Source organism: Hylobates moloch, unplaced genomic scaffold (genome assembly GCF_009828535.3).
Source record: "Hylobates moloch isolate HMO894 unplaced genomic scaffold, HMol_V3 SCAFFOLD_13, whole genome shotgun sequence".
NCBI lineage: Eukaryota > Metazoa > Chordata > Mammalia > Primates > Hylobatidae > Hylobates > Hylobates moloch.
Window position 1 is genome coordinate 39606663 of NW_026652288.1, and position 18244 is coordinate 39624906.

At 44.4% G+C, this 18244-nt stretch overlaps 1 protein-coding gene and 1 long non-coding RNA gene across 7 annotated transcripts in view; one reads left to right on the forward strand and one right to left on the reverse strand.

Moving 5' to 3' along the window:
* The window catches only part of ZNF793 (zinc finger protein 793), a 30667-nt gene extending 22480 nt beyond the window's left edge, over nt 1-8187 (reverse strand). For 3 of the 6 annotated variants that reach the window (XM_032173095.2, XM_058426248.1, XM_032173092.2), the window contains exons 1-2: nt 7945-8187; nt 6204-6342 (exon numbers count right to left, since the gene is read on the reverse strand). The gene's annotated coding sequence lies outside the window, so the exon portion shown is untranslated. The other 3 variants (XM_032173094.2, XM_032173091.2, XM_032173093.2) reach the window with 3 other exon arrangements.
* On the forward strand, nt 7555-18081 carry LOC116480770 (uncharacterized). The gene is made up of 4 exons (XR_009209259.1): nt 7555-7775; nt 7950-8032; nt 8586-8780; nt 17681-18081. It is a non-coding gene; the product is annotated as an uncharacterized LOC116480770 (long non-coding RNA).
* The last annotated feature ends 163 nt before the right edge of the window (nt 18082-18244 follow it).

Genomic DNA, 18244 nt, shown 5'->3' on the forward strand with positions numbered 1-18244 from the left:
TCATGTCATGTGGTTTTGACAGTTTTACCACGTTTCTGGAAGTTTCTTTCTTTGTCTTCTTAGTTGCCAATACCTCATTCTGAGAACACTGCAGAAATCTGTCTGGCCCAGAGTGGAACCCAGATGTTTCCTGTCTGTGTGGATACATCACTTTGTCACATGATGTGACAACTGTTTCTCTGTAACTAGTCAATCTCCCAAAATGTTTTCTTTGTGATTCTCTGTGTAAGTTTCTAATGTGCACCTCCTATTTTATACGCAAATAGGACTTTTGTGCTGATATCCTCCAGATGAAGAAAAGGGAAAGCTTCTACAATAAATACGGAAGGAAGAACACAATTGGAAAATCACCATTTGGTAACCATAATTAGAAGTAATTGACTCATGTAAGCATCATTAATGGATACTAACTAGTGGATGAAAGTTTGAGGTTAATTACATGATCTCAAAATATCTCTCTACAACAAACTTAGTAATAATATAACTTTATAAGCCGGGCGCGGTGGCTCAAGCCTGTAATCCCAGCACTTTGGGAGGCTGAGGCGGGCGGATCACGAGGTCAGGAGATCGAGACCATCCTGGCTAACACGGTGAAACCCCGTCTCTACTAAAAACACAAAAAATTAGCCGGGCGTGTTGGCGGGCGCCTGTATTCCCAGCTACTCGGGAGGCTGAGGCAGGAGAATGGCGTGAACCCAGGAGGTGGAGGTTGCGGTGAGCCGAGATCGCGCCACTGCACTCCAGCCTGGGGGACAGAGAAAGACTCCGTCTCAAAAAAAAAAAAAAAAAAAAAAAAAAAAAAAACTTTATAGTGGAGAGGCCTGGTGGGCATAGCCTTGATCAAGTGATCAAAGCTAACATCACCATTAATGTGACAAACCAACACTGTGTACCTTCTGGTATGGTACATTGAGAAGGACACATGATCACTTCTGTAGTATTCCTGTCCAAGATATACAACATGACTCTAATCATGAGGAAAAATCAGAAAAATTCAAATTATAAAAATAACTGGCCTGAACTCCTCATACATGTCAAGGTTAAAAGAGGTAAAAAAGCCGGGCCCGGTGGCTCACGCTTGTAATCCCAGCACTTTGGGAGGCCGAGGCGGGCGGATCACGAGGTCAGGAGATCGAGACCACGGTGAAACCCCGTCTCTTCTAAAAAATACAAAAAATTAGCCGGGCGTGGTGGCGGGCGCCTGTAGTCCCAGCTACTCGGAGAGGCTGAGGCAGGAGAATGGCGTGAACCCGGGAGGCGGAGCTTGCAGTGAGCTGAGATTGCGCCACTGCACTCCAGCCTGGGCGACAGAGCGAGACTCCATCTCAAAAAAAAAAAAAAAAAAAGAGGTAAAAAAAATGACCGAGAACATACTCCAAATTAAAGAAGTCTAAAGAGATATGACAACTAAATGCAACATGTAACACTGGATTAGAATCCTGGACCATTAAAAAGAATTAACATAAATGATATTATTGAAACAAGTGGAGAAATCTAAATAAAGTCTATGCATTAGATAATAATATTTCAATGTTAACTTCCCTGCTTTCGATTATTATATTGTGGTTAGTTAATTATTGTGATCACATACAAAATGTGTATTACCTAGGAAATACACATTAGGAGTAAAGGGTCATCATGTTCATAACCTACACAGACAGAGAGAGAAAAAGAAAATCTCTACACACACAGCAAAATCTTAACAATTACAGAATGGGGTGAAGAGTATGACAGGAATTTCTGTATTATTTTTATTATTGTTAGTATTATTATTATTTTGAAACGGAGTCTTGCTCTGTCGCCAGGCTGGAGTGTAGTGGCGGGATCTCGGTTCACTGCAACCTCTGACTCCCTGGTTCAAGTGATTCTCCTGCCTCAGCCTTCCGAGTAGCTGGGACTACAGGCACGCGCCACCACCCCTGGCTAATTTTTGTATTTTTAGTAGAGACGGGGTTTCATCATGTTGGCCAGGATGGTCTCAATCTCTTGACCTCGTGATCCATCCCCCTCGGCCTCCCAAAGTGCTGGGATTACAGGCATGAGCCACTGCACCGGGACTATTCTTGTAACTTTTCTAAATCTGAAATTATTTAAAATCAAAACCAAAACAAAACAATCTCTTATGTGTGTGGAAAGGTGAGCAAGATGGGAAGATTAAAGAAGGGGTTAGCTGCTTTCCCATATTGTCAGGTTGTATGTGAGGGACAGAGGCTTCTCTGCCTGGGAGTGAATCTACCAGCAGCTTCCAGAATCCCTAAGGCAGACTCCTCGTAGAACACCCTGCGTTTGTTGAGTCACCACTATGTCTTGGCCCTCAAGCAGCCAGCCTCTAGAGGGGCTCTTTTTCAAGCTACCTCATTCAGGTCTCTGTAGTCAATGGTCAGTCCCTAAAGACTAAGAGATTTTGACCAACGGACTGAAAATCCCCCTCCAAACTACCTATTGATGAGTCCTTAACCTTTAGCTTCATTAATGGGACCCTACTAAAAACCCACTTTAAAACCTCAGGGTCTAGTTCACTGTGTATGTTTTTGGCTTCCAGGGAGAATAATAGAAAAGAGGCAGTCTCAGACAGCCAAGCCAGAACTTCAGATTAGAATTTCTTTTTTATTTTTTTGAGACAGAGTCTTGTTCTGTTGCTCAGGCTAGAGCGCAGTGGTGCAATCTCAGCTCACTGCAACCTCCGCCTCCCAGGTGCAAATGATTCTCCTGCCTCAGCCTCCTGAGTAGCTGGGATTACAGGCGCTTGTCACCATGCCCGGCTGATTTTCGTATTTTTAGTAGAGATGGGTTTTCACTGTGTTGGCCAGGCTGGTCTCAAGCTCCTGATCCTCCCACCTCAGCCTCGCAAAGTGCTGGGATTACAGGCATGAGCCACCACGCCCGGCCTTCAGCTTAGAATGTTGTCCTGGTATTCATGTGGTTTCAGAATTTCAAACAAAATTACCTCATGGTATGAATGCCTTGGCTTCACATTTATATGATTCAAATGGAGTCCTATCAAATTCAGTGAATATGAGTCAATCAAGTGGATTCATAGGGGATATATATAATTCAATTCAAATTCAAAAGCAGGCAAAAGTAATCCACTATATTAAACCCTAGTTACCCCTAGGGTGGCAGTAGGTATTGACCAGTAAGGACACCTTCCAGGTGTTAGAAGTGATGAATATCTTGATCTAGGCTGTGGTTACAGGACTCTGTAATATAAAAATTCACTGGGCTGCACCTTAAAGATAAGCCCACTTCACTACATGTGTATTATGCCTCAATTTTTTTAAAGAATTTTTTGGCCGGGCAAGGTCTGTAATCCCAGCACTTTGGGAGGCTGAGGTGGGCAGATCACGAGGTCAGGAGATTGAGACCATCCTGGCTAACACAGTGAAACCCCGTCTCTACTAAAAATACAAAAAATTAGCTGGGCGTGGTCACGGGCACCTGTAATCCCAGCTACTCGGGAAGCTGAGGCAGGAGACTGGTGTGAACCCGGGAGGCGGAGGTTGCAGTAAGCCGAGATCATGCCACTGCACTCCAGCCTGGGCAATAGAGTAAGACTTTGTCTCAAAAAAAAAAAAAAAAAAAGAATTTTTTTTTTTTTTTGAAACAGGGTCTCACTCTGTCACCCAGGCTAGGATGCAGTGACACGATCATAGCTCACTGCAACCTTGAACTCCTGGGCTCAAGGAATCCTCTCACTTCAGCCTCTCCAGTAGCTAGGATCACAGGTGTGAGCCACCACACCCAGCTAATTTTTTTTTTTTTTTTTGAGACGGAGTTTTACTCTTGTTGCCCAGGCTGGAGTACAGTGGTGCAATCTCGGCTCATTGTAACCTCTGCCTCCTGGGTTTAACTAATTCTCCTGCCTCAGCCTCCCAAGTAGTAGCTGGGATTACAGGCGCCTGCCACCAAGCCCAGCTAATTTTTTTTTTTTTTTTGTATTTTTAGTAGAGACGGAGTTTCACCATGTTGGCCAGGCTGGTCTTGAACTCCTGACCTCAGGTGATCCACCCACCTCGGCCTCCCAAAGTGCTGGGATTACAGGCATGAGCCAACATGCCCAGACTACCCAGCTAATTTTTAAATTTTTTGTAATGATGGAGTTTTGCTATGTTGTGCAGGCTGGTCTCAAGCTCCTGGCCTCAAACAATCCTCCTACCCCAGCCTTCCAAAGCACTGAGATTACAGGCGTAAGCCACTGTGCCTGGCCAAACAAGGAATATTTAATGACCTGGAAAAATATCTGTTATATAAATGAAATTATCTCGATTCAAACTTAGAAATTGTGTTCAAACACAGCCACATCTTGCCTCTCCCCATGGTGCTCCTCTCCCCAATGAATATCCCATTAAATTAGTGATCAAAAACAGACTAAACTAATCAGTAAGGTTAGAAGCTAGGGAACCTCTGGCAGAGTAGTGACTGGGAGGGGCATCATGAGGGCATGGTGCTAGAATGTTGTTTTCTGATATGACTGCATTACCCAGGGGTATTTCTTTGTGACAATTCATTGAGCTGCATATTTATATACATTATTGCATATATCTTATATCACAATAAAAAGTTTATGTAAAATTTTTTTTTTTTTTTTTTGAGACGGAGTCTCGCTCTGTCGCCCAGGCTGGAGTGCAGTGGCGCAATCTCGGCTCACTGCAAGCTCCGCCTCCCGGGTTCACGCCATTCTCCTGCCTCAGCCTCTCCGAGTAGCTGGGACTACAGGCGCCCGCCACCACGCCCGGCTAATTTTTTTTTTGTATTTTTAGTAGAGACGGGGTTTCACCGTGGTCTCGATCTTTTGACCTCGTGATCCGCCCGCCTCGGCCTCCCAAAGTGCTGGGATTACAAGCGTGAGCCACCGCGCCCGGCCTGTAAAATTTTTTTTTTTAATTATTTGCTCTGAAACCTGGCACTGAGCACAGTATAGTGGTGAAGGGAATCAACATGGAGAAAAAAATGCCCAAACTCCTTACCCTGGTTTATTACTTCACCCATGCTAAGCAGCTGTCTGTCTTTGATTCTGTGCAAGTGAAAAATAGGGACTATCTGCTTTTAAAACTAAAACATGACCTATGTGGGTTCTGAAAGATGTTACCTGCCTTAGCATCCAGCTGCCTTTATTTCTTAAGATGCTACAGGCATTGTGCTTTGTCTGAAGGTTACATAAAGATCAAATGTAATAATTTTTTAAAGTTAAAATATTGTTTTGACATTGCACTTTTTCATTAGAGTAATGGTCAAAATCTTATTTTCTAACTCAGAAACAGAAAGTCAAATACTGCATGTTCTCACTTATAAGATAATAATGTGCATACATGGACATAGAAAGCAGAATAATAGACACAGGTGACTCTGAATGGAGGCAGGGTAGGAAGCGGGTAAGGGATGAGAAATTACCAGATTGGTACAATGTACATTATTCAAGTGATAGTTACACTAAAAGCCCAGGCTTCCCCAATATGAAATATATCCATGTAACAAAACTGCACTTATATCCCCTAAATTATTTTTTTAAATCTTATTTCCATTTTATTTGCAATCCCATCTCAGCCATTTTAATAACTATTAGTTCAATTTCAATGTCAGTGAAGAACAGTTTCTAAAAGTAGCTTTACATTTTGTTTTGTGGTGGTTGTGGCTTTATCTGTCTTGAATTTTTTTCTGCCAGGACTTTATAAGGAATTGATTAGTGGAGGTTAAACGTGGCTATGCCTAAAATATATAGGACAAGGCAAAAAGGCTCTCAGAATACAATAAATTCCAAATCTAGTTTTTCTTCTTTTGATAATTTATTTTTAAGTTGAGCCTAGATAAACGTATTTTCTAAACACTCTCAGTTTGCTCTTTCAGCCAAATCTTTTACATTATCATTTTATTTTATTTTGTTTATTTATATTTATTTATTTCGAGACAGAGTCTCATTCTGTCACCCAGGCTGGAGTGCAGTGGTACAATCTCGTTTCACTGCAATCTCCACCTGTGGGGTTCAAACGATTCTCCTGCCTCAGCCTCCAGAGTAGCTGGGACCTCAGGCGCCCACCACCACACCCAGCTAATTTTCGTGTTTTTAGTAGAGGCAGGGTTTCACCATGTTGACCAGGCTAGTAGCTCCTGACTTCAAATGATCCACCCACCTCAGCCTCCCAAAGTGCTGGGATTACAGGCATGAACCACTGCGCACAGCCTACATTATCATTTTAGATACTTACTCAGTAAATTTGTTTTCTAACCACGGGCAAGGTCACATCCATCCCTGCAGTCACGGAGTCAGAATGGATTTCTAGAAACCCGGCTCACTCTTGGGATGCTGTCACAGATGCGTATGTCATTACCTTTGCCAGAAAGAACCTTAAAGGAAACATTAGGAAAAAATATGCATTAGATCCCTAACAAGAACAATAGAAGCCACGTCTTTAGTAACATGTTACTTTAGATAAGTTTAGCACGCAATCCTTTCAAATTATTTTCATTATTGTGGAGAACAATAAAAAGGGTGTGAGTTCAAAAAAGTGTTTTGAGATGGGCCTTGGTGGAGAGGAACTGCCTGCTATTCAGCTAGGGAGTGTCACGTGAGTGAAATGTGTTCCCATTATACAGGCTTGCAGCCTCAAATCTGTGATTTTCCCATCCCCAATCTCCACATTTCAGGACCCTCAACACAAACCCCTATAAGTCTCCTAATCAGACACACATAGTGCCCCCAATCACCGGCCTCCAATCTCCAACCCTCAGAGGTTTTCATAGTCACTGATATTCCCTATGTTCAAATCTGACCAGGAGAGACTACTGGTCAGTAACTACAAAGAACACTGATCCGATCTGATTGCCAGTGAAATTACACAGCCCCCAATCATGAACCCACACTGATCACCAATGATACCCCAATGACTGAGGATCAATTGTTGACTCTCACAGTCCCACCCCCCACCCAAAAGTGACAGTCCGAATCACTGAGCCTCATTGAGGCGTACCTTTAAGATAAGCACACTTGACTCTATTCTCCATTCCCTGATCTACAGAAGTCCAATCGTTAATACTCTCCGATCCTCCACCGATGATATGAAGTAAGTCTCAATCACCGATGGCCCAAAAGATTTCTCCAAACATTCATCACCACTGACCCCCCTCACAACTGAACCCCAAAGTTTCCACAATCACCAATTCCAGTACCCAAACTATTACTGCCCACAGAACTTAGAATCTCTGATCACTGATCCTCTCGGGCTCCGATCATTAACCTTAAAGCTCTCTAAACCAGTGTCTGAAAAATCCCAATTGACCCCAGACCCATGAAGACCACTATAACTGACCCCATGCATCCTGAAAATCAAGACATTTCACAGAACTCGCATTTATTGATTCCCACACACTCCCAATCCATCTTCTTCACAGACCGTGTCACTGACTCCCGCAAACCTCTGCCCGCCACCACTGAGGCCCCGCTAGGCTCAGACACCCAATCTCTTAACCCTTCATTCCCCTTGTCATTGACCCTCACGAGCACCCATAACTGACCCAGTCGGCCACCGTAGCCGGCAGCTCACTATCCTCCACTTGTACCCAGGTTTGACCGTTTCTCAAACCGACGCTTCCCATTTATGCTGCATCCAGGCCCTGAATCTGAAATTGATCGTCCTGCCACGCCGCCTCACTGCGGTATAAGGTCGTCCCATCCTGAATGGCCGGTGCGCAGACTCAATTGCGACTTTCAGGCTGTCAGCCGCCACCCGGCAACCTTCCAGAGAACAGGATTCTGGGTTTCTCCAAAGTTGTAATTGGAGGTATGATGGCGACGCCCACTTGACTCCTACTGGGGGCGGCCATGTTTAAAACTGTGCCGTAAAACGGATGATTAAGCCCTTTGCTAGACCAAAAAATAAGACTATTTTTAGGACAAGCAGAAGCAAGTGTCCCTGGATCCCTAAACAAAGATGTCGTCTGTGCTCTTACCTCAGCATCTCAGATGCCAAAACCTCCTGTGGCCAACATGGCGGCGCCCAGACATCAAAGCTGCGCTTTCTTTGTCTCCAGCAGCCTGGTAAGATGGCCGCGTACATTTTTACCGCTTCTTATGCGCAATAGGTGCAGCCTCTCCTAGGAGGAGCTCCCCTATGGCAATGTGAAACTTTTTCTGAGCCAGCTCTAGGAGTTAGAGAGCAGCGAACAGACTCACTCTTCTCTTAGGGAGATAGAGACGGCGTAAGGAGGGGGCGTGACTCACGGAAAGGGCGGAGCCGCAAGGAAAGGGCGGGGCTGCCGCAGCGGGAAGAGATCTGAGTTCTTAGCGCATAATGGAAAGGAAATATTGAAAGCAAGGTTTTTACCTAAGGAGGCTTGCCGGAGAAGCCGACCTGAGGGAAGAATATGAGTGCAAGCAGTTTATTTGGTAGGTGGGGGATGGAGAAGTGAGACGGGAGCGATGGGAACGAATATACAGTGCACAGGTGAGCAGATTAGCTCTGTGATCAATGAGGGCTCAGTCAGCTTGGGACCTCTGGGGAATTGTGTAGAAACCACTTCCAAGTTGTCACAACCACCAGGCTGATGAAGCTGACATATGTCTACACCATCTCTCTTCCTCATTGTTTTAGGGCCACTCCAGAGGTGTTAAAGCCCCAGCACTTCCAGCCTGCCTCGTGGGAAGGTCTTAGGCTGAGTCTGTAGGTGCCTGCAGTAAGAAGCCAGCGGTCTGCATATGATTGCTGAAGGGTGGTGGCTGGGTACCAACAGCATTCACTACAGGCCTGCCTTGAATACCATCTAACGCAGTGCCCCGCATATCACAGGTATTGGAACATCTCTAGAAAAGATTGCCTTGTCTTATGAAAATGGCTTTTTAAAAAAATCCTAATTCCAACTGGTCATCCTAGCAACTGATAACAATAACTGACTTCCAAAATGTTTCCCAGTGATTCCTACCTCCTACTATTCACACTCTTATGTAGTTCCCTCCCACATTGTACCAGGGTTGGACTGTGAGACTAATACAATACAGTAGAATTGACAGATGTCACTGCTGAGATTAAATATAATAAAAGGCACCTTGAACTTCTGTCTTAAAGGCTGCTGCCCCCGCTTTGAGAGAAGTTAGTTGCCATGTCATGAGGATACCGAGACAGCCTATGGAGAGGCCCATGTAGCAAGGAACTAAGCCCTCCACCCAATAGCCTGGGAGAAGCTGGGGCCTTCCTATAACCAAGTGGATCACCCTTGGAAGCACATCTCCCAGCCCCAGTCAAATCTTGAGATGACAGCAGCCCCTGCCAATAGTTTGACTGCAACTGCATGAGAGACTCAGTCACAAGCACTCAGCTATAGCAGCTCCTATATTCCTGACCCTCAGAAAGTATGTGAGATACTAAATGTTTGTTGTTTTAAGCTTCTGAGTTTAGGGTAATTTGCTATGCATCAATAGATAACTTCAGTGCTGTGTTAAAATGCTACAATTGACTTTTCTTCTTTTTTTTTTTTTTTTTTGAGACAGAATTTCGCTCTTGTTGCTTAGGCTGGAGTGCACTGGTGCAATCTCGGCTCACTGCAACCTCTGCCTCCCGGGTTCAAGCGATTCTCCTGCCTCAGCCTCCTGAATAGCTGGGATTACAGGCATGAGCCACCATGCCAGGCTAATTTTGTATTTTTAGTAGAGACGGGGTTTCTCCATGTTGGTCAGGCTGGTCTCGAACTCCCGACCTCAGGTGATCCGCCCGCCTCGGCCTCCCAAAGTGCTGGGATTACAGGTTTGAGCCACCGAGCCCAACCCCATTTCTGAATTCTTTAAATAAAGTTCCTAAACTTGTGAGATTATTCTGTCAGAGGAGATTATTACCAGTTTCCTCTTCTTCCTTGTGATGGAAAAATTAAAGGCCTATGGCTCTGCTAGACTTTTAAAATTTAACAAAGAGATCAAGTGTCCTTGCTTCATTTGATTTAATGTAAGTGGTTTATATGACAACACTTTGAAGTGATTATAGTAATTAATTTAAAATCACCATTTAGGCTGGGCATGGTGGCTCACACCTGTAATTCCAAGGTGGGCAGATCACCTGAGGTCAGGAGTTGAAGACCAACCCAGCCAACATGTTGGAACCCCATCTCTACTAAAAATACAAAAATTAGCCGGGCATGATGGACGCCTGTAATCCCAGCTGCTCGGGAGGCTGAAGGAGGAGAATCACTTGAACCTAGGAGGTGGAGGTCACAGTGAGCCGAGATCGTGCCATTGCACTCCAGCCTGGGTAAGACTCTGTCTCCAAAAAAACAAAAATAATAATATTAAAGTAAAATGAGTATTTATAGAGTGCCTATTAAATGCCTGATTGATCATTGGCCTGCTCACTTCAAGGGCTGTTCTCATTCTAGGATTGGACCAATAAAGCAGCCATAAATGGTAAAATGTCACTCATGAAGGCTGAGGGAAAGAGAGCCTTTGAGGGTCTTTTGCTGGGCATTAAATGTTCTGCCTCAAAAACTATACATGTAATTTCCACTCACTACTCATTGACACGTCACATGGCCACCCAGGCATGTGATAGCAGAAATATAATCCTACCATAAGCCTGGGATGGGGAGAGCTGGAGATATTTTGGAATAACATTAAAGACTGCTACAAACGTTGTAAGGATAGTGTTATCATCACACTTCAAAAGAAACTGCAACACGGGGGTGAGGTGACCTGTCTGTAATCGCTTGGTGAGTAAATAAAGCAACAAGGATTCAGAGCTGGGTGCTTCTGTGTTATTCAAAAGTAAAGGATCATTAGCATCATTATTATATTTTACCCAAAATTTATTAGAACCTAAATATATCTCAGGGACTGAATTGGGAAAAAGAAGACTGAGTACTCCAGTAAAAATAGAGGCTACTCAAGGAGCCGACCTCTGATTGGGGAAGGAGTACACATGGAAAGAGGAAACAGGTAAAAGAAGAGTACACACTTTAGGACTCCACTCATGAGAAACTCAAGAACAGGCAAAACAAATCTATTGAGTTATAAATCAGAAAGCAGTTGACTCCAGGGACTATTTTTTTTTTTTTTTTTTTCTGAGACTCTCACTCTGTCTCCCAGGCTGGAGTGCAGTGGTGAGATCTCCATCTCGGCCCACTGCAACCTCCACCTCCCAGGTTCAAGCGGCGATTCTCGTGCCTCAGCCTCCCAAGTAGCCGGGATTACAGGCATGTGCCATCACGCCCGGCTAATTTTTGTATTTTTAGTAGAGTTTCACCACATTAGCTAGGCTGGTCTTGAACTCCTGACCTCAAGCAATCCACATGCCTCAGCCTCCCAAAGTGCTGGGATTACAGGCGTAAGCCACTGCACCTGGCTGGGGCTATGACTTTGAAGATAATTTAGGGGGTGAGGAAAATGTTCTATGTCTTGTTTTAGGTGGTAGTTTCATCGGCCTATGTAATTGTCAAGACTCATCAAAGTGAACACTTATTTGTGTTACTATATGTAAATTATACCTTCATTTTTCAAAGAAAAAGCATACTATTCAGAGTATTGGGTAATGATGTGGGCCAGGGAACAGAAGGAGTGAGAAAAGAAGTAACAGAACTTTATCACAGTCTGCAGAAAGATAGGACCCTGCCGAGGTCATCATCAGCACTTATGGCCTATGACAGTGCCATTCCTCTAGGCAGAGGAATTCAAGAAAGGAGCCTCTAGGCAGACTTAGCTCCAAGGCTCTGGGCTAACCCAACCTGCAGTGACCATCAGCTCTCACCTGTTCCAGTGAGCTTATGCCTATAGGTCCAGGCCTTGAACTAAATGTGGTGGCTCTGGACACTGTCATCATTTAAAAGGATACGGGGCCCCAAATTTGGCCTAAAAGGAGGCACAGCGCTTCCTTGCTCTGGAGCAGAAAGGACCTTACCTGGGCCTGACTGTTTTTTGTTTGTTGTGGTGGAAAGAAAGATAGATCAGACTATCACTGTGTTTATATAGAAAAAGGAAGACATAAGAGACTTCATTTTGATCTGTACTAAGAGAAATTCTTCTGCCTTGAGATGCTGTTAATCTGTAACCCTAACCCCAACCCTGTGCTTGTAGAAACATATGCTTTATTGACTCAAGGTTTAATGGATTTAGGGCTGTGCAGGATGTGCTTTGTGAAAAATGTGTTTGCAGGCAGTATGTTTGGTAAAAGTCATTGCCATTCTCCAGTCTCGAGTACCCAGGGACAGAATGCACTGTGGAAGGCCGCAGGGACCCCTGCCCAAGAAAGCCTGGGTATTGTCCAAGGTTTCTACCCACTGAGACAGTCTGAGATATGGCCTTGTGGTAAGGGAAAGACCTGACCGTCCCCCAGCCCGACACACGTAAAGGGTCTATGCTGAGGAGGATTAGTGAAAGAGGAAGGCTTCTTTGCAGTTGAGGTAAGAGGCATCTGTCTCCTGCCCGTCCCTGGGAATGGAATGTCTCGGTGTAAAACCTGATCGTACATTCTATTTACCGAGATAGGAGAAAACCGCCTTATGGCTGGTGAGACGTGCTGGCGGCAATACTGCTCTTTACTGCACTGAGATGTTTGTGTAAAGTTAAACATAAATCTGGCCTACGTGCACATCGAGGCACAGCACCTTTCCTTAAACTTATTTATGACACAGAGTCCTTTGCTCACATGTTTTCCTGCTGACCCTCTCCCCACCATTACCCTATAGTCCTGCCACATGCCCCTCTCCGAGATGGTCAAGATAGTGATCAATAAATACTGAGGGAACTCAGAGACCGGGGCTAGCGCGGGTCCTCTGTATGCTGAGTGCTGGTCCCCTGGGCCCACTTTTCTTCCTCTATACTTTGTCTCTGTGTCTTATTTCTTTTCTCAGTTTCTCGTCTCCACCTTGCGAGAAATACCAGCCTGGCCGACATGGTGAAATCCTGTCTCTACTAAAAATACAAAATACAGGTGTGGAGGGGCAGGCCCCCTTCAGTTTGTTGCTGGTTTTTTTTTTGTTTTTTTTTTTTTGGTGTTTTGTCTGGTTTAGTTTGGCTTTTTGTTTTTGTTTTTGTTTTGAGACAGGATCTTACTCTGTCGCCCAGGCTAGAGTGCAGTGGCACAATCATGGCTCACTGCAGCCTTGAACTCCTGGCCTCAAGTGATCCCCTGCCTCAGCCTCCCAAGTAGCTGGGACTACTGGCACACACCACCATGCCCAGCTAATTTATTTTTATTTTTATTTTTTTGTAGAGATGGGGTCTTGCCATCTTTCCCAGGCTGTGGCCTGAGTGTCAATAGGGCTGCATCTTGGCATGAGTGTAGGGTGCTCTGGATCTGGGTGGGATGTGACCATCTCCTGGATCAAGGTTGATCATAGGAGTAGCCTGGGATGAGGAGAGGCCACAGCCCATTCTGTTCTCAGAGTATGTGGAGGCGGGGAGAGCACCGGGGCAATGGGTGAAACAAGTATCGAAGTATAATTTTCAAAAACTTATAATTTTTTAACTCTTTTACAGTTATTCAAAGATTCATTTCACTTATTAGCAAGGGAATTGGAAATTGATTTCCAAATGAACAGGTATATACATTTTTTTCAGTGAGAAATAATAGAATCTTCAAATAAGATTGCAAAGTTAGATATAAAAACTATTTAATATCCCTACAGGGCAATAAAGCCATACCTTTAAGGTTATTTCTTACGCACAGAATCAATTTGTAGCTATACCAGATGAATATATGAAAATGCATCAATTGTCTGCCGGGTGCAGTGGCTCAGGCCTGTAATCCCAGAACTTTGGGAGGCCGAGGCGGGTGGATCACGAGGTCAGGAGATCGAGACCATCCTGGCTAACACGGTGAAACCCCGTCTCTACTAAAAATACAAAAAATTAGCCGGGCATGGTGGTGGGCGCCTGTAGTCCTAGCTACTCGGGAGGCTGAGGCAGGAGAATGGCGTGAACCCAGAAGGTGGAGCTTGCAGTGAGTCCAGATCGCGCCACTGCACTCCAGCCTGGTCGACAGGGTGAGACTCCATCTCAAAAAAAAAAAAAAAAAAATGCATCAATTGTCTGCAAATTAACATCTATTTTTACACCATCTATATCCTAATAACAGTCAATCAAATAAAAGTTCATTACACCAGAGCAATGAATTCTCAACCTGGGGCAGTTTTAAGCCCCAGGGGACATTTGGCAATGCCTGAAGACAATTTTGGTTCTCACAATGGTGGGGGTAGGATACTACTGGCATCTAGTGGGAAGAGGTCAAGAATGCTTCCAGCCATTCTGTGATGTAGAGAACAGTCCTCTGTAACAAAGGATTATCTGGCCCAAAATGTGAACGGTGCTGAGTGTGGGAAAACGAGTCCCTAGAACAGTTTGTTAGACTGTGCTGTAGTATGACTTTGCAAAGATATATGGGATAACAAAATAATATTTTTTCCTTATTTCCTAGTGTCATGAGTGGTGCAAGGTTAGAGATATCCAGGGGCACACATGCTTGTATGTTGCCACAATGTCAGGCTTTTATTGATGCTAGTTCAATAACCAAAGCCATGAGCTATGTGGAGTTCCCAAGGAGGCATTCTCCTTAGTACTTCCCCTTCACTCCAGAGGCAGAGCCGTGGGCACACAGGTTCAAGATACTCCAGAAGTCAGTCAATATTGCAAAGCATATATAATAGTGTACTTTTTTTTTTTTTTTTGGCGAGGGACAGAGTCTTACTCTGTTGCCCAAACTGAAGTGCAGTGGCATGATCTCGGCTCACCACAACCTCTGCCTCCCGGATTCAAGCGATTCTCCTGCCTCAGCCTCCCGAGTAGCTGGGAGTATAGGCCCATGCCACCATCCTAGCTAATTTTTTTCTAGTTTTAGTAGAGACAGGGTTTCACTATGTTGGCCAGGCTGGTCTCGAACTCCTGACCTCATGATCCGCCTGTCTCAGCCTCCCAAAGTGCTGAGATTACAGGTGTGAGCCACCGCGCCTGGCCAATAGTGTACTTAATATATAAATGTTCTTGGTCAAACATTCTACAACAAAGTAACATTTAATATCAAGAGGAAAAAGAGATAGGAGAAAGGGTTAAGGAACCAGTCCATGGGCAAAGACAAAAGAGGTCCTAGTCTGGACTAGGCATTCCATCAGTCCTGCAAGAAAGAGTTTTTGATGTGGCACAGCCTTCCACGCAAATGCCAAGTTCTTATCATGAGTAACTACAAGATAGTGTCAGTTAAGATGGCCATTTCAAGCTGCTAAAGGCCTAATCTTTTATAGTCACGGAGTCCTGTGGTGAGAACTGATGGTGGAAGAATGTGCTTGTTCATGTCCTTAACTGGTTGGATGCGGTCTTTATTTTTTTTTTGTTTATTAAGCAAAACATCGTGTTGGCAAAGTGTTCTATGAAAAATGAAATGGAGTCTTTTTCTAAGATGGAGTTAGGTATGTCAAAGGTGCTCTATACATCTAGTTTTTGATAATTTATTATTATTATTTTTTGAGACGGCATCTCACTCTGTTGTCCAGGCTGGAGTGCAGTGGCGCGATTTCAGCTCACTACAGCCTCTGCCTCCCAGGTTCAAGTGATTCTCCTCCCTCAGCCTCCTGAATAGCTGGGACTATAGGCGCACACCATCATGCCCGGCTAATTTTTGTATTTTTATAGAGACGGGATTTCACCATGTCAGCCAGGCTGGTTTTGAACTCCTGACCTCAGGTGATCCGCCTGCCTTGGCCTCCCAAAGTGGTGAGATTACAGGCATGAGCCACGGCGCCCAGCTGATAATTTTTCTTAACACCAAATTGGCACACTGCTGATAGTTGCTGAATCGGTGTAATTAATACACGATGATCCATTCATATTTTTTCTCTGTTTTTATGTATGTCTGATTTTTTTCTATATTAAAAAGTGAAAAGAAAAAGAAAAAAACAGTAGATTCTAGTCTGTTTGCTTATGGTCAATGCTATCTATAAGTGACCACAATTAAAGATCATATTAGGAAATAATATTTAAGTCTAGACGTTCCTTTTTCATGCACACACATGCCACAAGGGGGTGTCTCGCTCTTTCACCCAGGCTGGAGTGCAGTGGCGCGATCTCGGCTCACTGCAGGCTCCGCCCCCCGGGGTTCACGCCATTCTCCTGCCTCAGCCTCCCGCGTAGCTGGGACTACAGGCGCCCGCCACCTCGCCCGGCTAATTTTTTGTATTTTTAGTAGAGACGGGGTTTCACTGTGTCAGCCAGGATGGTCTTGATCTCCTGACCTCGTGATCCGCCCGCCTCGGCCTCCCAAAGTGCTGGGATTACAGGCGTGAGCCACCGCGCCCGGCTAGACGTTCCTTTTTTAATGACCTGATCTCCATACTTTGCTCATCTCCAATTGTTCTCAATTCTTTTTTTGAGATGGAGTCTTGCTCTGTTGCCCAGGCTGGAGTGCAATGGTGTGATCTAGGCTCACTGCAACCTCCGCCTCTCGGGTTCAAGCGATTCTCCTGCCTCAGCCTCCCGAGTAGCTGGGACTACAGGTTCCTGCCATGATGCCCAGCTAATTTTTGTATTTTTAAGTAGAGACGGGGTTTCACCATATTGGCCGGGTGGTCTCGAACTCCTGACCTTGTGATCCACCCGCCTCAGCCTCCCAAAGTGCTGGGATTACAGGCGTGGCCACCACGCCCGGCCTGGTTGTTCTCAATTCTAACTACATCTTAAAATCACCCAAAGAGATTTTTAAAATCCCAATTCTTGGGCTCCACCTCCAGAAATTCTGGTTTGATTTTCCTGGGGTAAAGCCCTGTTTTTCTTTTTTTCCTTTTTATATTTCACCAGGTGTGGGAAGCTGTGGATTCATAAGCTCAGTAAATTAAGGAATTTCACATTATGAACTCAATTTGAGATGGGCTGGACTGGTGATACCTGGAAGGGGTAAATGAGAATCCACTCTGGAGGCACTTTATGCCTCAGGGAGCATCCACAGATAATTTTTCAGGAACAGTGACCAGCAAGTTGTCACAGATAGCCAGCATGCAAGAGAACAGAACTACATCAATGAGATCAAATAGAAACAACATATAGTATAAGCAGATTCATCGAAACAGAGTAGTTTTGAACTAGGGACGTTGCTTTGGTTTGGGTTCAAGGCCCTCATTCCACTTCTCTTAGCCCACAATGGTGAGTCTTCAAGAAATATGAATATACATTACAGTTAAAGCTAGCCCTTGTTATCTGCTGGCAGGTAGATACTATTGCACCACTATTTTCCCATAGAACCTACCTCCCCCTCAAAACTCTTTATAGGAGCTGTAGTAGTTGCCTCTGTTTAATTATGGGGTTTATTTCCCACTGTGTCCTCTATATGTGGTGCTAGATATTGTTTATTTCTTTATTTCTTGTTTTTGTTTTTTTTTTTTTGGGACAGAGTCTCGCTGTGTCACCCAGGCAGGAGTGCAGTGGCGCGCGATCTCGGCTCACTGCAAGCTCCGCCTCCTGGGTTCACGCCATTCTCCTGCCTCAGCCTTCCAAGTAGCTGGGACTACAGGCGTGCCCGCCACCACACCCGGCTAATTTTTTGTATTTTTAGTAGAGACAGGGTTTCACTGAGTTAGCCAGTATGGTCTCGATCTCCTGACCTCGTGATCCGCCCGCCTCAGCCTCCCAAAGTGCTGGGATTACAGGCGTGAGCCACCGCGCCTGGCTGATATTATTTCTAATCAGCACTAATTTCTACCTCTTTTTGTGCTCTTACCTTTGTTTCAGGGGCTGGAAAACTAACAATTTCACTTCCTAGGCTACTTGCTAAAAGTCACCTAAAGACAGTCTGATTACTGCCAAAGATATGCTTTCAAATAAGATTTGGATAAAGAAGGGAGTTAGATGCCTTTTTTCAGCAGTGGAGTGATGTCCAGACCAGTAGATACAGGCATCTGAGTGAACTCATCACCAGCAACAATTTCCTGAAACTTCCTGACCTCCAGACTGCAGCTTCATTAGTGTGAGTTTAAAGCCAACTAGATGCCATTCTTAGATTCCATGCATATGGCCAAAGGTCCAGGAAATAAGAAGAAACAGGGTTGAGGGGTTGGTGTTACGGGGCATTTACTTGAATTTTCTATGCTATAATTGTCTCATCTTTAAAATGGTGATAATAATAAAATTGTCAGTTATTAAATAAATTAACACAGTGAAAAAGAAAATTTCTTCAAGGCTCTTTCTTTTTGCTTTCATTAACAGTTTCTCAAAGCCTTTCCAGTTTCTGCCCATTCTCATGTTTTTTTCTTATGGCCATATTCCACTTTCAGTTTTGTTTGTCCAAACTCATCA